Source organism: Myotis yumanensis, unplaced genomic scaffold (genome assembly GCF_028538775.1).
Source record: "Myotis yumanensis isolate MYYU_CA2020_CCGP unplaced genomic scaffold, mMyoYum1.0.hap1 SCAF_15, whole genome shotgun sequence".
In the NCBI taxonomy this organism is placed as follows: Eukaryota; Metazoa; Chordata; class Mammalia; order Chiroptera; family Vespertilionidae; genus Myotis; species Myotis yumanensis.
The window spans coordinates 44,493,465-44,504,473 of NW_027223766.1; positions in this window are offsets into that span (position 1 = coordinate 44,493,465).

The following is an 11,009-nucleotide window of genomic DNA, read 5'->3' on the forward strand; positions in this document are numbered from 1 at the left end:
GCCCGGAGGTCTCAGCTGAGATATGAAGTATGAATCAAAGGCAGATTAGGGAGGCAGCGACGTGCGTGGGACAAACAATTGGCCAGGCGGGTGGGGGCTGGAGAAAGAAGAGGAGAAAGTTCGATAGCACTGATGTGCACATTTGTAAAGAAGAGCCTTGTAACTCTTGAAAAGAGGTTCAGACTTTATTCTGTGGGAAACACGGGGCTGACTGGCTTTGCTCCAGCTGCCTTTGTCCAATGGATTGGGCACCGTGCAGCCACCAGAGAGGAGATGCTGGTGAACAGAACGAGGATAGAGATGTAGAGAAAGTGCAGACAACATGAAAGGAAGCCTGGCAGGAGGTGTTTCATGTGGAGATTTGGGCAAAAGAGCAGCCTGGCAGTGAGCAGGCCCAAGGCAAACCCTCGTTGCAGGAGGCGGGACTTCATGCCTCAGGGAATGGAACCAACACAAGGCAGTGCCCACCCAGGACATGAGGGGCCAGACTTGATTGCAAGCATAGGCCTTAGAAACAGGCAGACCCGGGCTTGGGTTCTGGTTTAGCCACTTTCTAGTCCTGACTGGTCGGTTATACTCTCTGGGTTTTCAGTTTTCTTCTCGGCTAAAACAAGAGGGTATAATAAAAACACCTCCCCTGATCATTCTGATGATAAAATGAGATAAGCTATGCCAAAGTAACTTACAGTGTGTGGCACATACTAGGTATACAATAAATATTTTTTAAAATTTAACAGGAAAAAAAAAGGAAATAAATCAGACACTTTTTGGTTTACAGGTATGGTCTTCAAATCTGAATATGTATTCCCTTGGGGAACCAACCAGAAGGGGCACTTGACCAGTAATACCATCCAAACTGAGGTTCTCCAAGAGTGACGGGAGACCAATTACACCAGGACAACAGGTATACACTGTAGTGTGTGGTCATATCAGTGCTCAAGGCCTTTCCAGGACACAGAGACAGGCATGGAGAATTTTCAGGCACCAGTTTCAAGATTCAGAACCTCAAAGATGATCCTATCGCCTCCTCCCCAAAATTGATTTTCTTGAAAGGTGTCTTTATAATTGCCTTTCTTTCACTTTCCAAAAGAAAGAATTCCTCTTACGCATCCCACACCTCTCTAAAAGGCATTGCCCGGAGGAGAGAGATAACCCAGAAGCCAGACCAAGGGGATTTGGTCATTCCTTTCATCAGAGTTCCATAAATGTGACCCTCATTTTATCTCCAGAAAATTCATTTCCAATATCTTACATTTATGTTTAATAATTAATTGTTTAAAAAATAATTAATTATTAAATGTGTAATATATTTACATTTTAATAAATTATGTGCTACTGGTAATTATAATAATAATTCAATTCAGAGAAAACCACACTCTAGTAGCCTATCTCAGTGGAGGTTCCTGTAAGAGGGCTACGCCCTATAGAAAATGATTTGAGTAACTCTTATCGCCATTATTCCAAGGATGGCCCAAAGCTATACTCTTCTAGATAAAAAGGAGAAAAGCTAATCTATTGCCACAATGATGTTGTAGGAGTTCTTTATATATTCTGGATATGAGCCCCTTATCAGATATATGATTAGCAAATATTTCCTCCTCTTATATGTGACTAGATTATAACATTTTCTACCAACAACAGGAACAGTCACTGGGCCTCTATGGCAGAAGACATCTCACCAGAGATCCAAAGATCCATTTCTTTTCTTAGATGAGCCTAGATGCACTTTGCCTACTACATGTGTTACAGTTAAGCTAACTGCTTACTGGTCTTCTAGGCAACACTAAAATGACAAGCAAAGTGGATCCTAGTGGACATTGGTGTAGCGGGTAGAGACAGTGCCACAGCAAGAAACTCTAGGATGTCTTATGGACTCATCGAACATCTTTGGAGTCATCCTTCTGCATGTTAGGAATAATCTAGCACACAGAATATGTGTGTCCTGGGCACGTCACGTGTGTCCACTCCCTGGTTTTGGTATAGGTAATGGGTGCAGTTTTGCCCATCACGCATCCACTCTCCCTTTTTCTGATAACAGCTCTTTGCTGCCTTCTAGGCATCCTCTGCTCTCCCTCTCCACAGGATTTGGGCGCAGTTGTGCTCATCTCCCACTAGACCCGGAATGACCACAAAGAGTCTGCCGTTTTCTGGACCATGTGATTGGTTTATGAATAGACATAGCTTAAACTCATCTAGAGTCTACCTTAAAATTTAATACAGACCCTGAAAGAGATAGGATGGACTCCTCCAGACAGATGGAGGAGTGTGGAATTGCCCTATTTGAAAATCTCTCTCTTAGCCCTAGAAGGGTCATTTGTGATGGGGAAAAAAAAAGTGTAGCTAAACTAAAGAGGGAGGCAGAGCTGAGCAGACACCAGATGGAAAACACTGGCATCATTTAAACCCCAAGATTTTAGTCCTTTGCATGTGAAGCTAGATTTGCCCCTTTCAGCTAGATGCACCAATAAATTCCTTTTCTTAAATTTAAGCTTATTTCAGTTAGCGTTTCTGTTATTTGCTTCCCAAAAAGAGTCCTGGCTGACACAGCCCCTAACTTGGTTTGGTTGCCCTGAGAGCTCCCTCATCACCCATTGGCTAAGGTTGCTGAGGAGCTATAAACGGCTCCTACATTTACGCCCCAGTGGTTCAGAAAATTGCTCCCGGTTCCACTTTGTACTTTCCACTCTAAACCCTCTTGCGCTGCTTTCTTATCTGTATTTCTGTCCTGTGGTCCAGTACCTGGATCTCTTTGGATTGACACTTCATGGTACATTGAGCCTTGCTTCTACTTCTGAGATAACCCTGAATGTGGTTCCTCCCAAAACCTGGGCCGCACTCTTTTAATTCCATGAGCCAGTGTCTCAACCTCTGCACTCAGCCCAGGACCACTGAGCCAGACATCTCTCCATGCGCAAACCACTGAGTTCTTTGGTCTCCTTCAGTGGGCCCTGTCGCAAATCTTTCAGGTCTCCTTAATGCATGCTTACTTTCTTTTGATGTTGTCCTTGGCTTTAACTTATGTTATTCAGGAAACCTAAAGGTCAAAACCTCCACTGTAGCCCACCCAAATATTCAGACTATTTTCCTTAGATTTTATAATAGGGATTTTCTTATGAGAAAAGATAAGAAAGAATAAGCTTTTATAAAAAGGTTAGTCATTCAAATAAGGAAGTCTTAAAAATCCACATCACACAAGGCACTCTGTCTACACAAAGAATATAAGACTTTCAGCCTTACAGGAGTGTTCCTATAATGGGCTCTATTGTGTCTCCTCAAAATTCACATGTTAGAGTCCTAATCTGTGGAACCTCAGAGTGTGACTGGTTTGGGAGGTAGAATTTTTAAAGAGGTGATTAAGTTAAAAGGAAGTCCGTAGTGTGGGCCTGATCCAATATGACCGGTGTCCTTCCTGGAAGACCTCAGGACACGAATACACACACAGAGGGAGATAATGTGAGCACCAAGGGAGGTGACAGCCCCATATAAACGAAGAGGAGAGGCCTCAGGAGAAACCAGCCCTACGGACACCTTGACCTTGAACTCCTGGCCTCCAGAATGCTGAGAAAATAAATATCTGTTGTTTAAGCTGCCCAGTCGCTGGTGCTCTGTTTTGATAGCCCTAGAAAATTAATACGGTCCCCTACTAATTATTCACAAAACGGCATTTCTCCTCACCAAATCCTTTGGGAATCTTTCCCTGGTTCTCTCTCAAAAATTCCCCCCAGAAGAGAAACCCATGGTATTTGTGGAATTACTACCAAGCACGTTCTCATTCAGACAATAACTAAGGAATGGACTGGGGGTCTCGGTCATTGGTGGGAGAGGATGTCAGTAGTGCAGTGCGTACCAGTAATTTTTTTTCCTCCAAAGTTAGTCATGGTCCCTCTGCCTCCTTTGCTTTCCAATCCTCTCTCCTTCCCAAACAATCTGTGCAAAAGTCATTAGATGGACCTGAGCACGTAGAGTGTGTATGTGTGCGGATGGGGGTGGTGGTAAGCCGTGGTGGCTGAACAGGGGCTGAAGCCTGAGTGGGAGGGGGCAGGTATGCACACAAAGGCTAAGCCCGGCACCAGGTGGCCTGGCCCAGGAAGGGTGAGGAGGGCATTTATGTAGAGGGACTGCCTGGTGAGAAGGTGAAAGCTGAGTGGGGTAAGGTGAGTCTCCATGTGGAAGGGTGACCCTGAGGGGGGTGTCATAGCCAGAGCAAGGGGAGCATGTCCCTCGACACATTGAGATATAAAGTGTGAGGAGAAAGAGGAAGATGCCCATATGGCAGGTGGCTCAATAGTGTCAGGAGATGAGAGAGGGGAGGAAGGCATCTACGTTGGGGGTGGGATGCTGGTGTGGTATGTTGGCTTCCAGTAGGGTGAGGTGGGTGCCCACACAGAAGGGTGGTGTAGTGTGAAGTGGCGAAGTTTGAGCTGGGTGAATAGGGCATCCACACGGTAGGTGGGTCCAATGTGGTGTGTCGGAGTCCAAGTGGTGTAAAGAGGGAAGAAGAGAGATTGTTTACCTAGAGGCGGATTAATTAGAGAAGCAAATATGTTCAGAACAATGAGAGGTAGGTGTCTCCTTGTTGAAGATGGAAATTAAAATTATGGAAAGGGGAAAAGTAGAATGAACCCTGTGGTATTGGATTAGAATTGTGGATGATAGTGTGAACACAATTTTCAAAATAGATAGAGGATGGATGGATGGATAAAGAAAAATAAAGTGAAAGTGTACACACGCACATATGCACTTCCCTACTTCTGTGCACAAAGAAGGATCTGGGAGCAGGGACCATGAGAGAGCAATGAGCATAACGAGTGCCTAGACTTTGGTTTCTAAACCCTATTCTCCACTCAAAGACACCACGGATCCTTGGATAAATGTCTGATTCCAGAGCTGGTCTAGGGAAAGTACAAGGTAAGCCTGAAACCTCTTTTTGTGCCAAAAAGTAAAAGAGTGATCAAAGAATTTAGAGACATGTCTCATCAAATGGATACAGAAGCCAGCTTGAAGGGACTCCCACTAGCCAAATATGGAACAATATAAGCACAAAAATAAATGGAGTAACAGATTATGATCCATTCAATAAAATAGAAGTCTATGTGTCTATAGTGAGATAAATAAATAAATAACAAGTGGAACGTATAAGAAATAGTGTAAGATATTTACTCAGTCTCAAAGGAGCTGCCCATAAGATACTAATTACAAAAGGAAAAAGGCCTGTGTGGCAGACGTCCCCTTAGTCAATGATCGATGTTAACATCATCAGTAATGGGGAAAATCTAAATCCTAAGCCCCCTGGTGGGATGGAATGAGGAGAAGATAGCATCAGTTCTGTGATATTTTTGTCAAAGAGGCACAGCCTGAATCTAATCATGAAAACACATCAGACAGATCTAAATGAAGGGACATTCTACCAAATAACTAGACTTTAATCTCCACAAATGTCAAGGTCATGAAAGTCAAGGAAAAGTTGAAAACTGTTCTGTATCAAAGGAGACTAAGAAGACATGACGCCCAAACTCAAACACATGATTCCAGACCGGCTCCTTCACCCAGAGGCCAGCACTGGGGCAGCTGGAGAGAGCAGTAGGGATGCTCACCATTAACTTCCTGACTGTGGTTCTTCTGTAAGAGAATGTCTTTTGCAGGAAATACACACTTACATGTCTGGATGTGATGGGGCGCCATGGCAGCAACTTACTCTCACATGCTTCAGGAATGAAAAACAAGTTACTTGTATTGCAACTTTTCTATAAATTTGGGGTTGTTTCCAAATTTAAAAAAAAAGGGTCAGGGATGCAGGACAACTGGCCCAGCCTCTTCAACAAACCTGTGTCGTGAAAGCAAGCACAGAGTAGAAGCTATGGGACAGAAGCAGATGCAAATGCGGTCCCGGGGGAGATTCAAATTTGGATAAACAGCAATAAAGCCCGTTTTGGAGACAACTGTGTAATGTAAATATGGTTTATTATCAGACGAGATAAAATGTGTTGAAATGGAAAAGTAGAGATCGTTGACTAGAAAAGAAAAAAAAAAAAGCAGGTAATAGTGGTATGTGTCATGTGATCTCGTTTTGTGCAAAAGAGAAATACAAAGGAAGCTCTAACCTCAGCACTGGTCCTCACTGAGTGGCAGGAATGCTTTTTTATTCTCTAAGTTTTGCTTGTCTTTATTTTTTAATATACAATAATGCACATGCCCTGTGTTTGTAGTAATAGAAGATCATTTTTTAAAGTAAAATTTAAATAACAGAAGTAGGGGAAGGAGCCAATGGGGTCAGTCTTCACGACCTTGAATAGCACATTTTTATTACCCGGGACATGTCGATGTTACAGAAGACATTTGGACCAACTCCCAGAAGCCTCCCTTCATTCCTGGCATAAGGCCACTCTGCTACACGTGTCTGAGAGGTGTGAATGGAGGTATCGGTTCACTTTAACACCATATAGAAATGCCTGCTAGCTCACCTGGAAAATGGGGACGAATACCCTGTCTTAGAAGGTTACTAGGAGTATTAACTGAGTTAATATATTCATAAAATGTTGAATAAATTATGAGTAGATACCAATAGCACCTCACTTATACAAATACAATATTTGTGATCAACTCTGCTTTGGTTTAATAAAGAGAATAAGAGAAACATATATAGCCTCCAAGTTCAGATTGGAACTTGGTATTTATTTTAATTTGTAATGTACCTTCTGTATGCTAGGCACTATTCTAAGTGCTTTACAAATAATACATTTTTAATCACCATAATAATCCTATGAGGAGGATAATCCTATTACCTTCCCCATTTTATACGTGCAGGAAGCAAGCCACAGAGAGGTTAGTTAACTTGTGTAAAGTCACACAGCTAGTAAGAGGCAGGAACAGGATCAGAACTAGGTAGTGCAAGCTCTCAACCGCAACTGATACAGTCTCTCTCACCACCACATAACCAAGTACAGGAGAGGACTCCAAGTTATGGACCAGTTGCTTTCCAAAAGTTCGGTTTGTAAGCTCGTGTTTCAAGTTCCAATCATTTCCCGCCAAAACAATATTACAAAGTAGGGTTGGTTCCTAGGCCAACCTATTTAAATAGGTCATTAAACTCACAACATCACTGATTCAGAACTATAGTCTCAAGACCAGTATCCCTCTGGGCAGAGGATGGCAAATGGACTACATCTTCCCATTCAGTTCCAATCAATGACTGTGCTGCACGGATGCTGTCTGGAGCAGATTCTGAGGTTGGCCTTAGCAGAAGGGTGTGTATAGGATCCATTAATGGTGTTTGCCATGATGGAAGAGAGGCCCCCAAACCAGGCATTGGCCCTCTCTGTTCCAGACCCTTTAAACCCTGACAGTGAGCTGTAAGCTAAGGCTTGTGACCATGTCTCCGAACACTTCTCCATCTTGAGTCCTGAGGGGCTCAGGGAGTCAGGGAAGGGGACAGGGCAAGGATTCTGAGAACAAAGATAGGAGTAGAAACTGCGTTCCTCCTGGTTTCTGTGACAGTGTGTGTGTGTGGGGTGGGGTGGTGCGCTGGGCAAGTCAGTGGCGTGGACTCCTCTGATAGGGGGACAACAGCTGTTCAGAAATGATGGGTAACTTTTAAGTTGAGTATCCCTGTGTCAGCAATGCTGGCCAAGCCCCTCCTCAAAGTTGCAAACATCACCCCAGTGCACCCCACGCCAGCAGCATAGGGGAGGCAAGGTTTTGACATCTACTCTCGTGGCATTTCAAGTTGTCAGAAAGGTTAAATGACTCCTGGCAGGTCACAGAGTGGGATTAGAGCAGCAGTCAGGAGCCATCCATAAAAGCCATGTCAGACAGAATGAAACGAGTACACGTGACCCAGCGCGATGATCCCACAAACCACCAGCTTCCGCGCAGGACTAGTAGAGTCAGGTTTGGGATGGGTGGGCCCTCGCTCATTCTGATGAGGTTTTCAGAGAGACATTAGAATGCGAACTAGACGCCGCTTGGGGTTTGCAGAGGACTTATTTCCCAAGACAAAGTAGAAAAAATAATTACATAAAGCAAAGAGGGAGTCCCAAGCGAGGCAGCATTGGAGCGAGCGCTGGAACCCCGCAGGCCCCCGAAATGTCATGTCAGCTTTCGAAGGCATGTCACAGTTGCTGCAGGAGCACCGCTGGAGGAAAGCCAAGTGGCTTTAGAAGCAGCCCGGTCCCTTAGACATAGATGACACTGCCAAGAACAAAATCAAAAAGGGCCGTTGCCTAGCGTGGCATCTGGGCCCGGCGGCTGCCAAATCATATCCATTAGCCATGCCAAAGAGATCGGCAGAGAAAGTCCCCGTGAGGGGCCCAGTGGCTCAGCAAGCTGGGACACCGCCTGTGAGCTAGGCCAGCAGTGGGTTCCCTGCTCCAGGGCCTGCTGGGATTGCCGGGCAACTGGAAGCGAGTGAGAAGAAAGTTTCAGTTCCTGCCTCCTTGTTCATAGAGTGGGCACTCCACTCATTATGTGAGTGTGTGTGTGTGTGTGTGTGTGTGCGTGCGTGAGAGAGAGAGAGAGAGAGAGAGAGAGAGAGAGGATTAGAGAGACAGAGACAAGGAGAGACAGAAGGCACTGAAAAGCAATGACAGAATGAATGAGAACGTTTTTCCCACACTGGCCACAATGACCAGAAGACAGGGAGAACATGATTAAATGAATTGGAAGGAGGGAAGGGGAGACAGAAAAGACTCTGGCCATTTCCTAATCTCTCCTCCAAGGCCAACAGGGACCCGCACAAGGACTGCAACCCGCCTGGAAGGAAGAGCAGGCAGCCTCCTCAGATGGGGGAAAGGGACGCGAAGCAAATCTCAGGAAGGTGGGCCAAGCCCGGCAGACGCTCTCCTCCCACCTGCACAGCGGCCATGGGCTTCTCTTCCATTCAGATCGTTACAAGAAAACAGATGGCTGCAGAGACCTGGGTTTTGAATTTATGAATGGAAATTTGAACAGATGTTAGCAATCAAGATGGCATATAAGAATTTTTTTCATACCATGTTTACAGCCCAGCCTCCTTCACAGAAATGGGAAAGAGGCTCATAATAGGGTAGTTTTTGATCTGCGAGACAGCATGGATCCAGCACGGGGATTATGTGGCACAATAACGGAAATATTGAAAGAACAAAGGAAGAAAACACTATACGCTCCCTGGGTGAATGCTAAATGTTTATCTAAAAACGATAGCATGTATCTGTAGGAAAACCATTAACCCATCAGAGCACTTTCTGTGTTAAGTAGGTAAAGATCAAGTCCAAGGTTTTAACAAATATCTGTGAACACCGACTAATTTGAATTCTGCTTAGACTTTTGACATGACAGAGACCGTTTGTTTGGTTTGGCTTGGCGGAAGGTCCCAGACTCGTGGTGCCTTACTACATTTCAGAGAGGAATTAAGAGGCCGGTAAGAGACCTGGTGATCCGTGCATACATCCAGCGCTGAGAACTGGGCTAGGCGGTCACGGCCGGTGGGGGGTTGGCAAGACAAATTCAACCTGATCTGGGACCTCCACACACTTAGAACCGAAGACAAAAGCAGGTGCTTATAACACAAGGCTGGGACCAGGTATGTGGTGAAGTTTGTAGGCGTGAAGGGAAAGGAGTGAGGTTGATGGGGACTGGACAAGCACAGTGACCCCTGACATCCTAAGAAGGACAGAGTCTAGAGCTTGTGCCCACCTGGGAGACGAGCATATTATAATGTGCTGTCAGTAAACCATTGATTAGGTTTCCACCTGGGTTTCCAGACTTGGTGGCCACCTGGGCACTCCAGAACCTGGTCACCTCTCACCACGCCCATCGGCCGTGATTGTCTCTGTCCTTGAATGCTGTCATAGCCTCTCACCTGCTGTGTTTTTGCTCACATCCACCACCCACATCCACCACCCAACAATCTATTCTCAACACAACAACAAAGCACTCCCTTTGAGTACGCAGCGGTTCTCCAAGTGGGGTCCCTGGGCCAGCAGCAGCAGCAGAAACCTGGGGACAGAAATGCCAATTCTCAGGCTCTCCCCACCTATAGAATCAGACGCTCTGGGGGCGGGGCCCAGAAATCTGTGTTTTAAGAAGCGCTCCCAGTGATTCTGATGCTTGCTAAGGTTTAAGGATGAATTTTAAGCAAAGGCTAGGTAATGTCACTCCTTGGTTCAAAATCCTGCAACAGCACTCCAAGGTCATTACAACAGCACTCCAGGGTCATTACAAGGTTGGCTACAAGGACATACATGTACCATTTAGCCCAGGGATCCTTCACTTACTGCCCACCACTCTAGTCTCCAGCTCACTTGCCTTTTGGCTACCCTCAAGGCCTTGGCACTTGTTGTTTCTTCTACCTGCAAAGCCCCCCAGCTCCCCAGACCCTCCTCACCCACCATGACTGAATCCCTCACCACCTTCAAGCCGCTGCTCAAATGTCACCTTCTCATTGATATATTATATACTTATTGTCTGTCTCTTTGCACTAGAATATAAGTTCCTTGAGAGCAAGGACGTTGTGTTGGCTCCTGTATTCCCAGAGCCTGGGCCTGTGCCTGGTATACAGTGAGTGCCTGGGGAATGTTTGGGGGGCAATGAGTACATGAACCTGTATTGAGGTTCTACCAGATGCCAGATATCGTGCGAAGTGCATCACCTCACTAAATACGCATCGCTGAATTCCCACAAGGCAATGCAGTGCAGCATGTCAGTATCTTTACCTTACACGTGAAAAAATAAGCTGAGTTAAAAAAAAAAAAAGTAACATAGTAAAAAGAGGAAAGGACTGAAATGGGTTGTAAGAAAATGAAACTTTCTAGGAGCCCCTAGCTCTGGGTCGGACACGGAGTCAAGTCCACCTACATTTTGTACCATCTGTATGCTTTTCCTTGCACCTGGTCTGGACAGAGGAAGTCCAACTTTACTCTGGAACTGGCCTACGTAGAGTATCATTAAGGGGGCAAAAGCCCTGCTCGCAGTGACCCCAGGACAAGGCTGGGAGCAGAAGAACTGCTGTTTTGTTTGCTATTTTCTTATTAAAC